General features: G+C 39.6%; 1 long non-coding RNA gene and 1 pseudogene across 1 annotated transcript in view; one reads left to right on the top strand and one right to left on the bottom strand.

Annotated features, from left to right (window-relative positions):
* LOC107179431 overlaps positions 1 to 20628 on the bottom strand; it is a 201326-nt gene that overhangs the window by 162447 nt on the left and 18251 nt on the right. The window lies entirely within an intron of this gene.
* LOC122240304 lies at positions 10341 to 11641 on the top strand (annotated as a pseudogene).

Genomic DNA, 20628 nt, shown 5'->3' with positions numbered 1-20628 from the left:
GTGAATGAGCCTGATAACACACTCATGGGAAGAACAGAAGCAAAATATAAATAAAAACTGTACCAGGCTGGCATTCCTACACAGTTCCCGCTGCAACATAATTAGCGTGGTGGTAAATTATTTCTCTCTTTATGCAAGAGCAACATCAAGTGATTACAAAAGTGAACAGATATCAAATAAAATGGAAAATCACGCCACAGTCTTACGGACCTGAGAAGTCCAACATATTAGCAATGGCAAATTTAAGCCCTACGACCCAATACTATTGGTCCCAAGGGGCTCCTGTGCAGTGGTTTCAATCCATGAAGAACAGCATTCCCTCAAAACACTACAGTGGACAAGAATGTTTAGCCTTTCTGACACCATGCTGCCCAATCCTACTGTCTCAGAAGGGATTAGAGATCCTGAGATAAACAAATCTGTAGGCAGTTGGAATGCTCTCCCTAGAGAGTTCCAGAAGAATTCAGAAATCAGAATATCCTGAAGGAAACTAAGGTTCCATTTTTATTACACACTTAGGGACAAACTAAGATGAATTATGGAATAGGAAAAGCTTATATTCTGGGCCCTGATGCTCATGTTTCCTTTTAACAAAGCAAAACAGAGAGGCTCTTGGGTATGGAACAAAGTGCTGTATTTTGAGGCAGATACACTTAACTCTGCCACTTCATTTGCAGAGTTCTTTAATCCCCTCACTATGTTACTAAGTTATAATTCAAGAAAAGACATAAACTTCACTTATTCCGACCCTGACCTCTAACCAGTGCCATAATAGACAATGAAGTCCAAGAGATCATCTTGCATTAGCTGTGGAGTTTGGGATGGGTGCACATGTGCATGTCTGCAACAAAGACATGTTTTTCAACAGAGCAAGGGAGCAATTATATGGCAATATGGAAACAGATGTGAAAAGCAAACAATATATTCTATAGTAAAATTTTAGAAAATTTGGAGCTTGCATAAGATGCGTTTAGGAAGGGCAAAGCCAAGGGCTCCAAGCTAGAAGGTGAGGTATCTTCCATCCCAGAGAACCTTACCTGTCCCTACTGCCTAGTCAGTTTCAATCCAAAGGGTGCTGCTCCCAGCGAGGGGCCAATTCTCTTCCCTTGGGTATCAGCAAAGTTTTTAAGGTGTCCTTCCCTTGGTGTTCGCCTCCATGTAGTCAAAGTCTGGAACTTTAACAGATCACTCAGAAAGTCTAAAAAGCTACTACATGTACCTCAAAAGAATTAATCTCTAAACATTACATTTCAGAAAAGATCACAAAGCTTTGGGAGTTTGTGGGATTGGGGTACCTGTGTGTTCAGAACACCTCTTGTATCTATACCCTGTGGATAATTATATTATTTTGCTAATTGTAAGAGCAGCCCTTAAGGGGCTGCATTAGCCTGAAAATCTTCAAAGAATGGGTGAACCTTTACGTACGCAACTGTTTATTTTTTCATTTGCTGATATCATTTGCCTAAATTATACATTATTTTCTGTTTCCAAAAAGCCTAACACAGTGCCTTACACATACTTATGTGATTGGTATAAAAATTTATTAACTTAAGTTGTGAGCCATAAGCTTTTCAAACCAATTCAAGAAAAACAATTTCTACTACTAACTAATGGACTCAGGAGTGTGGCATTATGGATGCAGCCCTGAGCTTCTACAGAGCTCTGCCAAGTTTTGTGAAAGGGTCATTCAACGGTAGCTCAATCACTACATTACAATTCTTGCTGCTCCATGGAATGGGAAGCAATCTCAAAGCACAAGGGCAGAGGTTATACTATAGTGGTTTAAAACAAGGACTTGGAGCTACGTTCAAATCTCAACTCTGTCGCTTTAGGGTTCTATGACCTTGGCCAAGTTATCCCTCTTTACTAAACAATAGTTCCTCTATCTTTAAAACAGAACTAATACACATTTTCATGTGCACACTAGACTTTTCCTTGTTTACATACATACACTTTCAGAATCTCCTCTCATAATCCCCTATGGCCATTATGGACTATATCTCATTGAAACACATCCCCAGGAACTTACAAAGTGAAGCCCCAATAGACTAACCTAGGAAATTAACCCAAGGAATCTCTCACTTTTTATGTACAGTTTCTAACAGCAATTCCTTTAATGGGAATTATATAATTAGATATGATAAGATTAAAGATTAAATTTTTCAAGGCTCAAATCTAAACTGTTGGACTCAAGTGACAATGCCAACAAATAACTTCAAATTTTCTATTAACTAGAAATGTCTGTATCATTGCCAAGGCTTCATAGTGCATCTGGTCAGACAGAACAATTCATCTCTAAACAGAAGGGGATGGCCACCTGGCCCTCCAAGGTAAATACAAATAAGCCTGGGCGGGTGTCCTTGACCTAGGTTTGGTAATGTGGAATCACAGCTTTGAAGCATTCTACAAAGTCTGATGCTCTCAGCCTCTGTGCACATTGCAGCTGCCAAGTATAGACTCACCAGTCTTAAGTGCTGCTGTACAGCCACGGTCAACTCAGATGATCCAACAAAAGAGACAGGGCCAGACCTGTGTCCATCTCCAAACTGGTGTTTCTGAGATGAAGGTATCATCTAGAAATCACAATAGTGGTGGTGGCCAGGAGTGACTATTATTGTTACCAACCCTCTGCCCTGGCCAGAAGATAGCTAAAGAGAAGATGAAAGCCAGAACAACCACCCCCATCAGTTATGCCATTACAACTGCAGAATGTCTTACAGTTTGAATAACACTTCCATCTTCTCTCCCAAACCTCCCCTTCCTCACATCCACCTTCACCATAAGTAATAAAGTAATCCAACAACTGACACAAGCTTCTAACATCTCATCCTAAGAATCTGAGCCCAAATTTTAAGTAACAAAAACCACACACTAATGAGAAGTCATTACAGAATTACCTGTGTTTATCTATGCAGGGTAACGTTTGAGCACATTAGCTTGCAGCCCACTAAGAAATATCAAGGCCTCCTAAATTCTGAATTTCTGAAGCTAAGAGTTCCTCAGCTGGAACACAAACCCATTCCATATACAATATCCATATGGGCTGCTCCACATCACCTCTGTGGGACTTAGGAGCACAAGAATCGTGTGAGTATAAAGTTCATATTGTTTGTTGTGCCATGATTAATAAAGTTCTTTGTCTCTGACCCAGGAATCTCATGTCTTCTTCCAGATTCTATGAATCTGTGGCAAGCTAACTTGTTGTTCTATGAATCTGTGGCAAGCTAACAAGTAGGGCAAAAATCTCAGACCCTTTGCATTTTTTATGATACATGTTGCTTTCCCACTTGGCATGTCTTCTAGAAAAATTAAGATGATTGAACAAAAGCTGAAATATTTTCAGTTTCAGAAAATAAAACCCCAAGACTACTACTGTTTTGAATAGAATGCAATGGCAAATACAGTCATGAAAAAAAGTGGTGTATAGTGTATATTGGGGTTGCCCTGCCCAGACTCGCCCACTGCAGCACCAACACAATCATTCTCCCAGTTGCCAGGACTCTTGCCTGTGTCACTTTCTAGGAATTGCCCTCAGGAGAAGGAATCTGCCTTACCCAAAGTTTCCCCCTCTCCTAGGGGTAGCTTGCATTCAATGATGGGGTATAAAGGCTTGAGCCTTTGCCTCAATTCGAAACATAACCAAATGGCCATTCTAAATCCCTGGTTACCCACTGAATTACCAAAGCCACCATTCAAACTCTCTCATACAAAATATATAAAGAACTTCACACAACACCAAAACAACAAACAGTCCAATTAAAAAATGGGCAGAAGACATGAACAGACATTTCCCCAAAGAAGACATGTAGATGACCAAAAAAGACACATGAAAAGATGCTCAATTATCATTCATCATCAAGGAAATGCAAGTTAAAACCACAATGGGATACCACCTCATACCTGTCAGAATTGCTAAAATCAAAAACTCAAGAAACAACAAGTGTTGGAGAGGCTGTGGAGAAAAAGGAAGCCTCGTGCACTGTTGGCAGGAATGCAAACTGGTGCAGCCACTGTGGAAAACAGTAAGGAAGTTCCCACAAAAAATTAAAATTAGGGGGTGCGTGGGTGGCTCAGTTGGTTAAGCATCCAACTCTTGATTTTGGTTCAGGTCATAATTTCACAGTTGTGACAACGAACCCCACATCAGAGTCTGCGCTGATAGCATGGAGCCTGATTGGGATTCTCTTTCCCCCTTGTTCTCTGCCCCTCCCCCACTTGCACACACACACTCGCGTTTTCTCTCTCTCTCAAAATAAATAAACTTAAAAAAAAATTAAAATTAGAGCTATCCTACAATCCAAAAATCACGCTACTTCGTATTTACCAAAAGAATATGAAAACACTAATTTGAAGGGATATGTGCACCCCTGTTTATTGCAGCATTATTTACAGTAACCAAACTATGGATGCAGCCCAAGTGTCCATCAACAGATGAATGGTAAAGAGGTGGTATACACACACGCACATACACACACACACACACACACACATCAGTGGAATATTATTCAGCCATAAAAAGAATGAAAGTTTGCCATTTGCAAATGCTAAGCTAAATAAGCCAGTCAGAGAAAGACATACCATATGATTACACTTATATGTGAAATTTAAGAAACAAAAGAAAGGGGGGAAAAAAGAGACAAACCAAAAACAGACTCTTAACTATAGAGAACAAAGTGATGGTTACCAGAGGGGAGGGGGGTGGGGGGAGGAATGGGTGAAATAGGTGAAGGGGATCATGCAATGCACTCATCTTGATGAGCACTGAGTAATGTATGGAACTGCTGAATCACATCTGAAACTAATACAACACTGTATGTTAACTACACTGGAATTAAAATTTGAAAGAAAGAAGGAAGGAAGGGAAGGATGGAAAGGAAGAGAAGGAAAGAAGGGAAGAAAGGAAAAGAAGAAAATAAACCTCTGCATCACATTTAAAAATATACTTAAAAAAAAAAAGAAATATAAAAATTTTTTTAAAACGCTATCATACTTGAACTCCTCTCTCTACTGTATCCTGCTTCCTTCACTTCTCTAACAGGCATTTATGAGAAAACCATCCAACAAATCTCCTGCAGAGAAAGCTCAGAGTCTCAGAGTCTGTCCTCAGGAACCTGACCTGAGATGGGGAAAGACTTTGCTTCTGCACATCCACAGGATTCTCACCAGCACTTTGCAATGGAGTCCAGACCTAAGAGTCACGTGCTATTTACAACTTCCTTCCTCACTTCACTCCTGCATATCTCAAATTTCAGACTAATCCATTAATGATCATTCACCATTAGGAATTTTTTAAGTCACTAAAGGGTGTATAAACAGTTACTTGAGATCAGTCTCTTGAAAGATTTCCTGGAGAGAGATGGAACATCCCAGGATTTCAACTCAAGGCAGATTAAGTAACGATTTTGCATGAGTTGAAATTTCCTGAACTGTATACATTTTCTAAAATGATGGTCTGCTTCTAAGAGAACAACAAATAAGGAGAGAAGGAGAGAACTGAGAAATTCTGATCAACATAGCCAGAATAAACAGCCAATATAGTTGGGCCTTCCTTTCATTTTTGTTTTCTCTGATATTGAAGGATTTTTTAAAAATAGAAACAAGAGTTCCCTTGCCTGAAAGATTTTGAATGCTGGGACTCTGGTCACTTCGGCTAAAATCATTAATTACCTGGGTATTTTTTTTTTTAATTCAAAAATGCTACACACTAGACCCATAGGCATTTTGAAAGAGTACAGAAAACAGTCGTTTGTCAATGTTCATTGTCTGAAGGATTCTGCTTTAATAAAACAGAAACTGGGTTTCTACCTTTCTACTAACAGCTAACAGAGCTGGAAAATCAAAAGGCACTGGGGTAATTATTTTCCTTAAAAAACAAAAGTAAAAGCACTAACTCTGTAACCTCAGAGCAAAAAAAATCTGCTTACTATGAAAAACAAAAGTTCACCCAAAGGTAAATCAGAGTCAACTGCCCGTCTTTTTAGGCAGAAGAAAGAACCAATGCATCAGTCGCTGGCCTTGTAACAGCATAGTGTTTATAAAACGTTGAATGCAGTGTTCCCTTGCCAATTAAAAGCGAGGGTAGGCTTTACCTTTCACTTTTAATATCTTTGCCTGACTTTTATACTAGTAACATGAGCCAAAAGGATTAAGGAAACTATTGAATACATATTTCTGCAAAACAATCTTAGTGGAAATTATCTTCAGGGTAAAAGGAAACAATACTAGGGCCGTGATAGTCGGGATAGACAGAATTCCCATTAGATATAATTGGTACAACTTGAAATTTATTTGTATTTCCAATGTAAAGGCCCGATTATCTGGCCATCCCAGAGATTCTGTGAGCTACCTAATGCCCTTTAATAAAGCCCTTTCTGTTCTAACTAGCAAGACAGGATTCAAACTAAGAAGAATAAGCCAGAGTAACTGATCAAAGAGTTTGCAGTCAGCATAGCCTCAAAACAAACAAACAAACAAACAAACAAAACACAACAAAACAGGAATCTTTGATTTTCTTCCTGGTTGGGTTTGAAGGCAGTGAAGATCTCATGATTTTAAAGGACTGGTAGTTCATTTTTACACGGGGCAGAAGATCACCTGTAGTAACCTGGAATACAGAACCTATCGTTGGCAATACTGCATCATCCCTGCTTCCTCACAAAAAAAGCTTCAAGAAAGAAAATGCCAAGCTCGATATTTAAAACTCTTAACTTCAGGCATAATTATCAAATAAAGAGTTTCTATGACTATCCTAAAAAAGAGTCTCCTGTATCTTACAGCTGACTGGCTGAGACCACTAAAAGTCAAACACAGAGTGTGACCTTAAGTTGCACAATTGCAAGGCAGGTTGATTTCACAGCCCTTCTCTTAAGTTAGGGTATCAACTGAGAAAGCGTAAGGCCCTAAGAGCTAGCATGGAGTCCAGTGGTACCCCCAAACCTTCAAAAACACTAATCCTCCCTTGCCAGATGAAGTAGTTCTCTCTTCCACTAAGTCTGTTCCTGACTTACTACAGAAGCCCTGACTGTAAATACCTTACCTAATGTATTCTCATTAATGAAATAATGAGTTATTTCTCAAGGGGCGCTAATTCTCCCCATGTCCCCTTCTTTGCTGCTTCTATACCTTAAAGTAGAGATATATTCCAGCATGCCCTTTGAGGCAAATTACAAAGTCAAACCATGAATCTACAATAAGAAAAATGACACTAATTGGTTAATTTCTATTACCAGAAATCTGGAGAATAAGGTGAAAATGAATTCTGAGGATGTTAGAGGGAGAAGAACATAACTTTAGATCTAGTCAGGTTATGAATATGGAAACAAATGCCAAAAATGCTGGATCCAATGTACTAGTTCTAGGTAATCCCAGTTGTTTCCAATTGTTTTCTTAGTTGCTTAACTCAAATCTGGACTTGATGGTGGCCTATGTTAAATGAGGCTGAGATACCAGATTATATAATGTAGCAGAAAAAAACACAAAGAGCCAGAGAGACAGCAATAATAAACTAAAAATTATTATATACATTTATCTATCCCAAATTATGTCTCCCAAGAAGGCCCCAGGTCTTTACACAGCACTGATAAATATTTAAATGTTGAGGTCTTTGAAAACCACTATGAGGATTGAACCCTGTGAATCAAGATATGTGGGAAAGCCACCTTTGGAATAGGTCCCATTATTTCAATAAAGATTATAGGATCCCAGAGTGGAAGAGGCCAAAAGAGTCAATCACAAGAGACAGGACTGGCTCACTAATCACAATAAGCAGTAATGGTGGAGTGGACAAGAATTTAATTTGCTTAATAGAGTTTACTCCAAAAGCTATTTTATTAATGAAAGGTTACCAATGTCTGTATAAGTCTGACTAAAATGTGCATTTTCATGTATACAAAGTCAAAACATCTACAAGGTGAAAATAGCTATGAGATTAGAACACCAAGATCACTGTGAAGGAATCAATTGTTGTGAATGTGAGAGACAACACAAGTGACTATTTCCCCAAAGAAGAGCAATGCCAAGTTGATTTGCCATGTCTATTGACCCAGAACTGTATTAGGGCTATGTCAAGCACTTTTTTTTTAAATCATCATTATTATAAATAATTTTTATAATGATTCTCAGGGGAAAGTTTGAGTCAAGAGTGTCAGGAAAGACCTACAAATACACCCAAATCTTCCTTAAAAAACTGTAGTGCCACTCCTTGGGTCAGAAATTGTCACTCCAGAAGGACCCTGTTGATTTCAGAATTATAGTTGTATACTGTCTCAAAAATAATAAAAAGGAGACTACTTGATGTCGAAATTCATGCGCCACAGGTAAAGCTATACTCAAAGGCAAAATTATACCATTAAATGCCTTAATATATGTTAATATTAAAAAAAGTAGTAAATGTAAGAAATTAAAAATATAACAAAAAATACCAAACTCAAGGAAATAATTTTAGAAATTAAAATTGAAATTTTATCAGAATGCAATAAGAAATAAGAAATATGTAAAACTGTTTCTCTGCAAGTACTTTTTTCTGCAAATATTTTTTTAAATACACAAACCCCCAGCAAGCCCGTTTAATGGGGAAAAAAAAGAAAAAACCAAGAATATACAACCTTAAGATAAAAAAGGTGATAACCACAGATATTTTTATTTATCTATGTATTTATTAAGGTTGTTCATTTATTTTAAGAGAGAGAGAAAGAGAATCCCAAGCAGGCTCCACACCACCAGGACAGAGCCCAACACGGGGCTCGAACCCACAAACTGCAAGATCATGACCTGAGCTGAAATCAAGATGCTTAACTGACTGAGCCACCCAGGCGCCCCTTTTTATTTATTTTTGATTGTGATAAAACTCCAGATTTTTTAAGTGATTTAAAAATCATAAAAAATATATATACAAATCTATGGAAATTGTTTCAGACACATTTCAAGGGTTACTTCAGATTCTCAAGAATGTACCCATCTCCTGGACTCCTCAACCACACAGCTGCCACTGCTTTGGTCGCCAACACTTCATCTTCAGATACCCTTGACCTTCTCGTTCTCTCCTGGGCCAGGCTCTGGAAACATGCCTCCCCCCCACACCTTCCCATCATGACAGAAACCACAGCGGCGCAGGTCCCCTCGGCACCACTCAATGAGTTCCATATAAGCTCTGACTCCTCCTACCACGCTGGACTCCAATGAGGGCTTTGAAACACTGGCATTCCACAGAAATGGGATACAGCTTCCACAGCAAAGAGGCCAGGTGTTGCAGTCTGGAAGGCCAGGGAGTAAACTCCCAACAGGGCAAACACTGACCAATGAGAGAAAGGAGATGGGAGCTCCTCGCACATAAATCCACCTCTCTTCCTCTCTCCAACAGACTATTACAACATGTTTTCCATACAACCTGTCTGGAGATGCCCTTCACCCTTGAGGAAGCACTGGAAAGTTTCGTAATGCACCAACTTGCCTTTGCTTCCCATCCTTCCCTGGCTCCCTTTTCCCTCTCTTTCACTGTCCTGGGATTGCATCTCCCCATAAAACATTAGCACTAAAGCCTTGCTTCAGCCTCTGTGTTCTAGGGATCCCAAGCTAAGACAGTGATAAATGTGAAAACTTAGAGAAATGCTGATTTTCCACCAAAATAAAAAAATACTATATTTGACCAAATAGTAGAGAAAAAGTTCAAAGACATTAATAATCACAGACCACATTGGATAGCAAAGGTCCTGTTTCTATAAAAACACTAGACCTAGACAATATAACAACCAAATTACACCTAACTTTTAAGGTGCAAATAATTCCTAATTTATCTATTCTCAACCAAATGCATTATTTTATGTATTATCATGTTCTTATTAACATAATATAATAAATATAATTCAGAAAAAGAAATTTCAGGGGCACCTGGGTGGCTCAGTTGGTTAAGCGTCCGACTTCGCTCAGGTCATGATCTCACAGTTTGTGGGTTTGAGCCCCGCATCGGGCTCTATGCAGACAGCTTGGAGCCTAGAGCCTACTTCAGATTCTGTGTCTCCCTCTCTCTGCCCCTCACCTGCTCACACTCTGTCTCTCTCTCTCAAAAATAAATAAACATTAAAAAAAATTTTTTTTTAAGAAAAAGAAATTTCATTTATAAATAAGGATAAAAACATTTTTTAATGACATCAAATAAATTCTGGCAGTGCATTAAAAGAACAATTCATCATAACCAATTTTTAAATCACTAGCAGGTCATGTCAATGTCAACATGCGTGAGGGAATTCAATAATTTTCCCAATGTAACACAAAACTCTCCAAGATCTCTCCCTCCATCTCTCTCTCTCTCTCTCTCTCTCTCTCTCTCTCTCTCTCTCTCTCTCTCTCACACACACACACACACACACACACACACACACACACACACCACATACACACAGAAGCACACTGTGACCATATGAACAAAGTATGTCAAAGATACATCCGGGCCCTTTCACAAAGATGGCTTGGAAGGTGAAAAAGGAAGCCCCTGCCCCTCCCAAAGCCGAAGCCAAAGTCGAAGCCGAAGCCGAAGCCGAAGCCGAAGCTGAAGCCAAAGCAAAGGCTCTGAAGGCCAAGAAAGTGGTGCTGAAAGGCATCCACGGTCATAAAAAAAAGATCCACAAATCACCTACATTGCAACAGCCCAAGACACTGTGTCTCTGAAGGCAGCCCAAGTATCCTGGAAAGAGATCCCCGAGGAGAAACAAGGTTGACCACTACGCCATCATCAAGTTCCCCCTGACTGCTGAGTCAGCCATGAAGAAAATAGAAGACAACAACACACTTGTGTTGATTGTGGATGTCAAGGCCAACAAGCACCAGATCAAACAGGATGTGAGGAAGCTCTATGACATTGACATGGCCAAGGTCAACACTCTGATCAGGCCTCACTCTGAAGGAGAAAAAAAGGCATATGTTCAACTGGCTCCCAACTATGACGCTTTGGATGTTGCCAACAAAATTGGGATCATCTAAACTGAGTCCCACTGGCTAAATCCAAATTTTCTCACCAAAAAGAAAAAAAAAAAAAAAGATACATCCAGTTTACTCCCAGAATCCTTTCTAGCTTTCTTTGTGCTTTTTCCCATTCCTCATCCCAACAGGAGTAGAATTAGCATTTGAGGAAAGACCATTCTGCTCTGTGTAAACCTGACTCAGGCATCGTAAGATATTTATCATTTCTGACCCTGGGTATTAAATTTCACAGCACTCCTAAATCACTGACAACTGAAAGCCCTTATATGTTTCCAAGTGTCTGTGAGGATAATCCATCCCTCATTAAGAAACACTGGGAAGAATTCCAGAGAGCTACCCCTGCACCAGTATCCCAGCAACTACTAGGAACTCTCACCTCCTCCTCAGATGACCTATCACCAGTTTTTTTTCTGCCCCTCCATTCTAGTCCACCCTCTTCAGAAACTAAAGAGGACACCATCATCTTAGTTCTGTTGGCCTTTCTATCTGAGTATGCTAGAACATCAGGCCCAGAAAATGCAATACGCACCTCCAGACAAAATGCAGAAGAGAGCAGCAATATCCACGCGGTTTTCTATCATGTGGTTTTCTCAATTTATGTGGGCATTGAAAAAACAGAGTTCCTGGGGCACCTGGGTGGCTCAGTCAGTTAAGTGTCCAACTCTGGATTTTGGCTCAGGTCATGATCTCACGGTTCACGGGATCGAGCCCACTGACAGTGTGGAGCCAGCTTGGGATTCTTTCTCTCTATCTTTCTCTCAAAAATAAACAAACATTAAAAAGAAGGAGGAGGAGGAGAAACAGAGTTTCCACAGAATCAAAAATGGCAATCTACCAGGATTCATTAGGTCAAAATATTTTCCACTCACTGGAGTTCTTCTCCACTGATTCTCGGTATACAAATGCTCATGGCACTGGCTCTAAAGACAGAAGGCTATAAATCCAAACTCCACAATGCCTTTATTCTATCTGCCCTTGGGCAATTTATTAACCCCTCTGACCTTAGTTTTCTGCATCTATAAAATGAAGGAAAGTTATCACAACAACCCTGCGAGGTAGATAGTGAGATGTTTGTAAGATGCTCAGCGTAGTGGTTGCTATGTACTAAGGGCTCAATAAGTGTTAGCTGTTTTATTATCTCCTCTAAACACCAAGCTAGCATATACTTCCATTAAGCAGGTTTCCATGTTCATTATTAATTCTAACAAGCTAATGCATTTTAAATGTTCCCTTTGCATATTTTAAGGAGCTTCAGTTTTACGTCAGTGTGAAAAGAAACATAAAACTTACTCTTGAAAAAAAAATTACTACTGGGGTGCCTGGGCTCAGCCAGTTAAGCAATCTGACTCTTGATCTCAGCTCAGGTCATAATCTTGCAGTTCGTGAGTTCAAGGCCTGCATCAGGCTCTGCGCTGATGGTGCACAGCCTGCTTGGGATTCTGTCTCTCCTTCTCTCTGCCCCTCCTCCGTGCGTGCTATTTCTCTCTCCCTCTCTCTCTCGCTCTCTCTCCCTCCCTCCATCCCTCCCTCAAAATAAATAAATAAACATTAAAAATTAAAAAAAAAGAGTTACTGCTAACTGACTATCTCCTCAAAAAACTCTGAGTACTGATAGCAGAAAACGGCTCATCACAATGAATCCAATGCCATCACACCCCAGACACTGAATAGCTACTTAGTAAATGTGGAAGGAATGAAAAACCTTCATGGTCATCTAATGCCTTAGAAGGGCACTCCTTAATATTTTAAATGGATTACTTCTAACAGTCACTACTACTCTAAAAGTAGGCATGGTCAGCAGCTGACTAGGTATACCATGACAGCAAAGACACATCCTATACACAGAGGTTGGTGAGAAAAAGTAGAAAAAAACAAAAAAACAAAAAACAGAAAAAGCTATAGAACACACTAACATCCATGTAAATTAACAATACTTACATGTCAGTTGTCAAAACTCACGGAAGAGTATCCTTAAAAGTCAATCGTTTCTCTGCTTGTAAATTTTAACTAAGACAACTATAAACAAATATGAAAATCTAATTAATAACATGCATGCTGAAGTTTTAGAAGTAAAGGGCACCGATGTCTGCAATTTACTTTGAAATGCATCTAGAAATTAAGATTAACGATGTATGGATACAGGGATGAAAAATGAATGAATATATGATCAGGTAAATATACCAAGATGTTATTGGCAAAATCTAGATGGTGTTCACTGCACAATTCTTCCAACTCTTCTGTATTTTGACAATTTTTCACAATCAAATGTTTGCGGGGGGGGGGGGGGGGGGGGGAGGGTATGTATGCAAAACCATGGTTATTTTCTTCTTATTTTTTTTTTAATTTTTTTTAACGTTTATTTATTTTTGAGACAGAGAGACAGAGCATGAATGGGGGAGGGTCAGAGAGAGGGAGACGCAGAATCTGAAACAGGCCTCAGGCTCCGAGCTGTCAGCACAGAGCCCGACGCGGGGCTCGAACTCACAGACCGCGAGATCATGACCTGAGCTGAAGTCGGCCGCTTAACCGACTGAGCCACCCAGGTGCCCCGGTTATTTTCTAAGTATACGGCCAGAAACAGGATATATACTGAACACATCGAATAAGTGCCTGGCACACAGTAAGCACTATTATCAGAGGGGGTGCTCATGGATGAGAGGAGGAAAATGCGAATAAAATGTGGAGGTAAAAGAATAAACGAAAAATAGCAAAGAGAAGTCAGAGTATATATGGCTACTCTCCCATCTGTGCAGATAATTAAACTTCATTAATGTACTCTTTCAGATCATTAGCATTTTTACCTAGAATTGAAAAAAAAGCTTATTTTTCAAAACATGGTTAATATTTCTTGCCAAATATGGTTAATATTTTCTCTGTTTATGCAAGTTTTTGCTGAGTCTTTCATACGTTTTTTTTCTTCTAATTTTGTTTTGACTCCAACTTGTCTTTCACCATGTTTTCCATGATTCTTAGCCCTGCCGCTGGCCTCAGTCCTTTGCAGGAAAGAAGTGTGCAATCTCCTCATGTTAAAGGATTTCAATATAAAATGGAAACAAGGATAGAAAAGGAGAATCTCAAGCATGTGTCCTCAGGAAAACAAACTCAATGACCAAGAGACTAGTTTCCCATAAATGCTTAATTTACAGCAAACCGAAACTTATCGCTCAATCAATGAACAGCCACCAAGAACCTATCCCCATCCTCAAGCCAATGGACTTGCTGTTTAGACTCCTGCTAACCTAACGCTTCTCTGCACTTGTGGCCCGTAAACATGGCCTGCCCCAAAACCCTCAGGACGCGCCTTGAGCTTGCTATAGTTCGTGCCCCAAATTGCAATTCCTCTGCTATTCCCCAAATAAACTCACTTCCTGGTAAGTCAAGGCACCTTATTGCCTCCCTTTACCTCTTTGTGTAGGTTGACACTCACTTTAGGAGCTTCTTCTCATCATTGTTAACTTCAGGAATGCCAAGAATAGACCTATACTCAGGTGTATGGCAGACAGTGAGGCAGCCTGTCAGTGAGGACATCAGCAGGTGGGCTGGGAGTTCTGATACCACCTTCAGTGAGTGAGTGATCTCAAGCAGGTCACTTAGTCTGAACTTTGTTTTTCTTATCAAAAACTTGGAATAATAACACCTATTTCACAGAGCTGTGATAAGAATAAGACAATGAGGCTATAAATATCCTATGTACGTGCTTAGAAATTATCCCTGGGCTTGCTTTCATTCTCTACAAAATTTTAATTTTCTCCATGTTCTCCTGGATACTTTCTTTCATGTATATATGGATGTCATTAAAGCAGTTCCTGAGAAAGTTTTAGAACCTCACAATTGTCACAGTCTCATACATAGGGATTCTGTCTATATGCTGCCCCTTAAAGTAGCTCATAATTGTTTAGTATAGTATCTTTAATCTTCTCAAGTTACTTCATTGTATCAATTCTCTCTTTAGAATGAAGCATGTCTAAAAGCTCTAATTCTTAACATGTGCTCTTGGAAATCGGCATTTGATTAGGACCAGAGAAAATGAGTTATAGAACACGTGACAAGGTTTCATACGTTCTTGATCAATATAGTCTGTCATTAATATTTTTCTTTGTTCTTTAGAACAGCAATTTCCAGTGAGGGTTGCACATAATCCAGGGAATAAACCAAACTGATTCATGGAACAAAAAAGAAAACACGGAAAATGCTATTTATATTTTTTGCCTCATTCTTTGGAATTTCGATTTTTGTGTATTGTACTAGAATATGAATTCATCAAAAAAGTTTAGAGGTGCCTGGGTAGCTCAGTCAGCTGGGTGTCTGACTCTAGGTTTCAGCTCAGGTCATGATCCCAGGGTCATGGGATCAAGACCCATGTTGGGCTCCGCGGTATGCATGGAGCCTGCTTAAAGATTCTCTCCCTCTCCCTCTGCCTCTCTGCCCCAGCTCACACTAAGATTTTAAAAAAAAAATTTTTTTTTTTAATTTAGGAGCTACTTTATTGAACTTACAGTGTATTAGGAAGTCCTAATTCCTTTTTGCTCCTTGATTTATAAAATGAAGTTATCACAATAACAACTTACAAGGTATGGTACGCCTGGGTGGCTCAGTCAGTTGAGCGTCCAGCTTCAGCTCAGGTCATAATCTCGTGGTTCGTGAGTTCGAGCCGGCCTCGAGCTCCTTGCTGACAGCTCAGAGCCTGGAGCCTGCTTCCGATTCTGTGTCTCCTCCTCTCTCTGCCCCTCCCCCGCACATGCTCTTTCTCTGTCTCTCAAAAATGAATAAACATTAAAAAATTTAAAAAAAAAATTTAAAAACCTTACAGGGTCAAAAGAATTTCAAATACAGAAAATAACCATTCCATTCATTGGGTACTAAGTGTTTTACGGGACTGAAGTCATGATTTTCTTGACAAATAATACTGGCCAGTATTCTCTATCAAGTTCTTCGTAAGAGAATAGTGCTTCTAACCCACATTAGAGCTGCTAACCCATTAGTGCTTCTAACCCAAATTAGAGCTTCTAACCCACAAGTCAAAGAAATGTTTCTGAAACTCTGGACTATACCACTGTGGGGTTCTTGGTGGGGGGAACACTGCTCTTGGAGATAAGCAGAATCACCTGACTAAAAGGTCTAAGGTCAGTAAGAAATAGCAGGGTTAAACCTTCAGCCCTCATCCTCTCATTCCCTAATCTGTTGTTACAATTTATGCTACTGCTGCGACTTTCTGAGTATCTGAAAACCCCATTATAGCTTGAGGGCAACGTGGCATAGAGTTAATGTGGGGGGGGGGGGGGCGGCAGGGGAAAAACTAGAAGAGCTTCAGAAGCTTGAGTTTCAGTCCTGCTTCCACTGCTTACTGAATGAATGACCTGAGAGAATTCTCTTAATCTCTCCAAACTTTGATTTCCTCATCCTATAAAAGGATACAGTAATAATCCTTGCCGTGCCTACCTCAAAGGGCTGTCAAGATGCAACACTATAAAGTACATCAACATAACTCACAAACTGTAAAGAATTGACAAAAGTCAGACATTGTTTTTATGCACTTCCATTCAGCCGTTGCCTCGGGCAGGCAGGGAGCCAGTCCTGGATATTTCCTATCTATACAGTAGAAGGTGCTGATACTCAACCTCAGCAAATTTAGACACCATTTAATGTGGAAGCAACAGACTGTCGCTTCACTAGCCGCTACTTGCAAAACAGTGAATCCCTATTCAAATTTGGCTTAAGATTCATCCAAGCATAGAGTTAAAGAAAGATGCTAAGGGAAAGCAGTAAGCCTTTACCCATCTGGAGCTGTGGAAGGCAAACATTGTATGCCCTGAAACTGGAAGGAAGAGAGAGATGAAAAACATTCAGTTTGGCATTCTTGGAGAAATAACTGTGTACACAATTCCAAAGGAAAATATATCTTCCTGTTTCAAAATCATCTTCTGGAAAAAAAATCAGAGTCACACTGCTTCTTTCTAGACAAGTTCAGCAACTGTCACTGAGTCTTCTTTGCAGGAAGTTATTGTAACAAAAGAATTACTGCAGGAATACTAAGAGCTAATATGTTCCACAGAATCACTTAATTCTTTTATATGCAGGTGGCATTTTTATTTTAATAGCTATGTAGAGAGTCCATTGATGCTTTAAAATTTTTCCCTAGCCATTTCTGCAGCTCCTCATGTGCGCCTCAGAAAAATGAAAAAATATGACTGGCAAACTGACAGTCAAAAAAGAAAAACTTTCTCCATCATCCTCTCTCTGCCTTTTTATTGCTCATGCAGATTGGCCTGAAGGGTTTAATGGCCAGAGAATTAATTAGAAATGTCTGTTATGGTAGAAACATTGCTGCTATTGCTGTGCTTAGTGATTTCTCTCTTAACACAATGTTTAAAAGCTAAATTATCACCAAGTAGTAAAATGCTCTCCTGGTAGATTCTTCATTTTTCATATAAATTAACTGCAATTTCGGAGAGAGTCTGGGGCCATTTTTCCATTGTGTTGATAGGTACATGATCCAAAGGAGCTCTTAATGTTTCTAAAAGTCTCGACAAGCAATTCCTTCCAAACTTGAGACCACACACTAAGATGGATATTAAGATTTCTTACTTGCGAGACAAAGACAGATGGTAAACAAGCCAAGCAAAATAAGACGAAGTGACCACTTTGAGGATACAATCACCGTTAAGTTGTTTAACATTCCCCAACAGTGACCTGGCATTTCTTATGAGAAGAAAACCACTTCAGACTGACAATTATGGGGAAAAGCATACGTAGTCCAAGGGATCAATAAGCATAAAGAGAAAGTCAATGACAATGAACACAGTGGCACAGGAAACCAACCAAATTAGAACCTTAATGAAGTGTTCTGGAATAAAAAGTCCATCATTAGATCCAGCATCTTCAGCATCAATATGACTGGCACAAATTAGGCACTTGATAAGAACTGAATAAATACACAGGACAGAAAGTTTAGCCATTCTCCAAAATTATTATCCAAGGGTTATTTTTCTCTAGAAATTTAATTTTCAATCCTTAGCCTGAAGAGCTAGAAAAAGCTGCCCATATTCCTAAAGAGCATAAATAATAAAGTCCAAGCCTCTGACACAGACCATAGCCAGCAAGCCCTACTAAGCAAAACATCAACTTACACTGCTTTGAATGGTCCACAGCATGGTAACATATGCATCTATAATTGACGTATTTTAGCACATTAAAATATCCCAGATATAAGGGGCACCTGGGTGGCTCAGTTGGTTGAACAACCAACTTCGGCTCAGGTCATGATCTCACAGTTCATGAGTTCGAGCCCTGCATCGGGCTCTGTGCTGACAGATCAGAGCCTGGAGCCTGCTTTCAATTCTGCGTCTCCCTCTCTCTCTCTATCTTTCTCTATCTCTCTATCTCTCAAAAATAAACATTAAAAAAATGAAATAAATAAAAAATAAAAACCCATATATCCCAGATATAAGAAACACTGTATCGAACCACCTCAAAAATAACTATTTTCAGCTCTCTAGTTACTGAAGCAAACTTGAAAAAACATGTAGAAAGTAACAAAAATATATGTTTTCTAGGCCTCACTGGACATCACACTATCTCTGCAAATAAAGCAGAGAACTATATGGTTGAATGCCTATCAAGTTTTTTGTTAGGAGTCAGAATTAAATACCACTGGAATCTGTGTTTTCCTTTTCTTTTTCAAAATGAGTTTGCATCCCTTTTCCAAAATGTGTTATATGGTTTCTTTTTTTTTTTTTTTTTAACATTTATTTATTTTTGAGACAGAGAGAGAGGGTCAGAGAAAGAGGGAGACACAGAATCCAAAACAGGCTCCAGGCTCTGAGCTGTCAGCACAGAGTCCGACGCGGGGCTCAAACCCACAGACCGTGAGATCATGACCTGAGCCGAAGTCAGACGCTCAACCGACTGAGCCACCCAGGCGCCCCTCAAAATGTGTTATATGGTTTCATAACTGCTATTGCTCTTTGAGACGACAAACCATTATCTCCTCCCTCCCTGATGTCTAGCACTGTCCATTTGATCGCTGTGAAAATGGACTACACCAGAAAAGAAAGGACCACAGACTAATGCCATCCTAGGAGGAAAGTAAATGGGAGCAATGAAACAGGATAAAACTTGTCACTTGACAGCAGTGGGGACAGTTTTTTATTCACAATGAGGGGTATCCAGTGTCACCTGGGGAATTTTAAGACCTACTTTAAGATCAATCACTGAAACCTGCATCCTAATGATTCTTACATTTTTTTATCTGTGGTCTAACCCTCTACTACCTGGACATACGTGATTATCTTGCCCTGCCCCAGCCCCACCATACTTGACCCTATTCCTGTCTTCTTGAGTAATCAGTGTGACAATTTCTGACACTGTTTCTAAGATGGTAATTAATTTCACCCTAGAAACTTGAAAAAACTGAAGGAGGCTAGAATTATTAGGAAACCTTTATATGGCAGGTGTCCTGAAGGCTTTACATACATTAATTCATTTGATCCTCATAGCCCCATGAGATAGATCCAGTCACTCATGTTTTTGCAGACCAGGGAATTAAGACAGAGAGAGGTTAAGCAGCTGGCTTAGGAACACACAGCCAACAACTGGTGGAGCTGGAACCTGAACTGAAGCAATCTGGTTCAAGAACATATACCCAAACTCCTGTCCTAGGTTACCTCTCAAAAATAAGCAACCAAGCAAACAGAAATGCAAGATGCTAAATAGCCTCTTAAGCCCTTACTGACTTGACACTGATTAGTTTTTGAATTGTTCAATCCCTTCCATTTGTTCTCCACTTGTTGAAGAAGACACACAAAACAGGAGATGAGCAGAATAAAGCCCTCAATGGAAACAGTCAATAAAACTGGGCTGAGGGAATGAATGAAATACTGGGAGCCTCTGTTTTCTCACAGCTGTTCACATCAGATTATTCTCAGCCAACAGGCCTAATGCTTGCCTTTTGTATGCCCTGCTCTGCACATGGGTTTTCTACAGACTTCTTTATATCTCTAGCACTCATTGTCGTGAACCCAGAGATAATGCGGCCTCTGTCTTTCCTCGTGTCCTTTCTTCTCTCGTCAATCTGCTCTTCTGAGGCTGCATTCCCTGAAGATTCTCTACTGAAGTCACGTTGGCTTCTGCTTTTCATAGTTTTGGTGAAAAATTTTAGGCATATAGAAATAAAAATGGAAATGACTTCTAGAAGTTGAAGCGCCTGTGAGCCCTGCTTGACGATTTTCTTCTCTCTTCCCTGAGTTAACCGCTATCCTGGATTTGGGTGCATTTTATCATTTTAATATGAATCTAGAAACGAGACATAATTCTGTATGATTTTTATTTTTCTAGTTCTATATGATGTTAAGCTCTATAGAAATGAAATCAAGGGCACATGGGTGGCTCAGTCGGTTAAGCGTCCAACTTCAGCTCAGGTCATGATCTCACAGTTTGTGAATTTGAGCCCTGCATGGGGCTCTGTGCTGATAGCTCAGAGCCTGGAGCCGGCTTCAGATTCTGTGTCTTCCTCTCTTTCTGCCCCTCTCCCCACTCATATTCTGTCTCTCTCTCTCTCTCAAAAATAAACATTAAAAAAATTTTTAAATAAAAAAGAAAAAGAAATGACATCACACTATACATATACTATTCCTTTGGCATATGGGTTATTTCATT

This window comes from Panthera tigris, chromosome B4, assembly GCF_018350195.1.
Source record: "Panthera tigris isolate Pti1 chromosome B4, P.tigris_Pti1_mat1.1, whole genome shotgun sequence".
NCBI classification, from domain to species: domain Eukaryota; kingdom Metazoa; phylum Chordata; class Mammalia; order Carnivora; family Felidae; genus Panthera; species Panthera tigris.
This window is presented reverse-complemented; position numbering and strand designations above follow the sequence as displayed.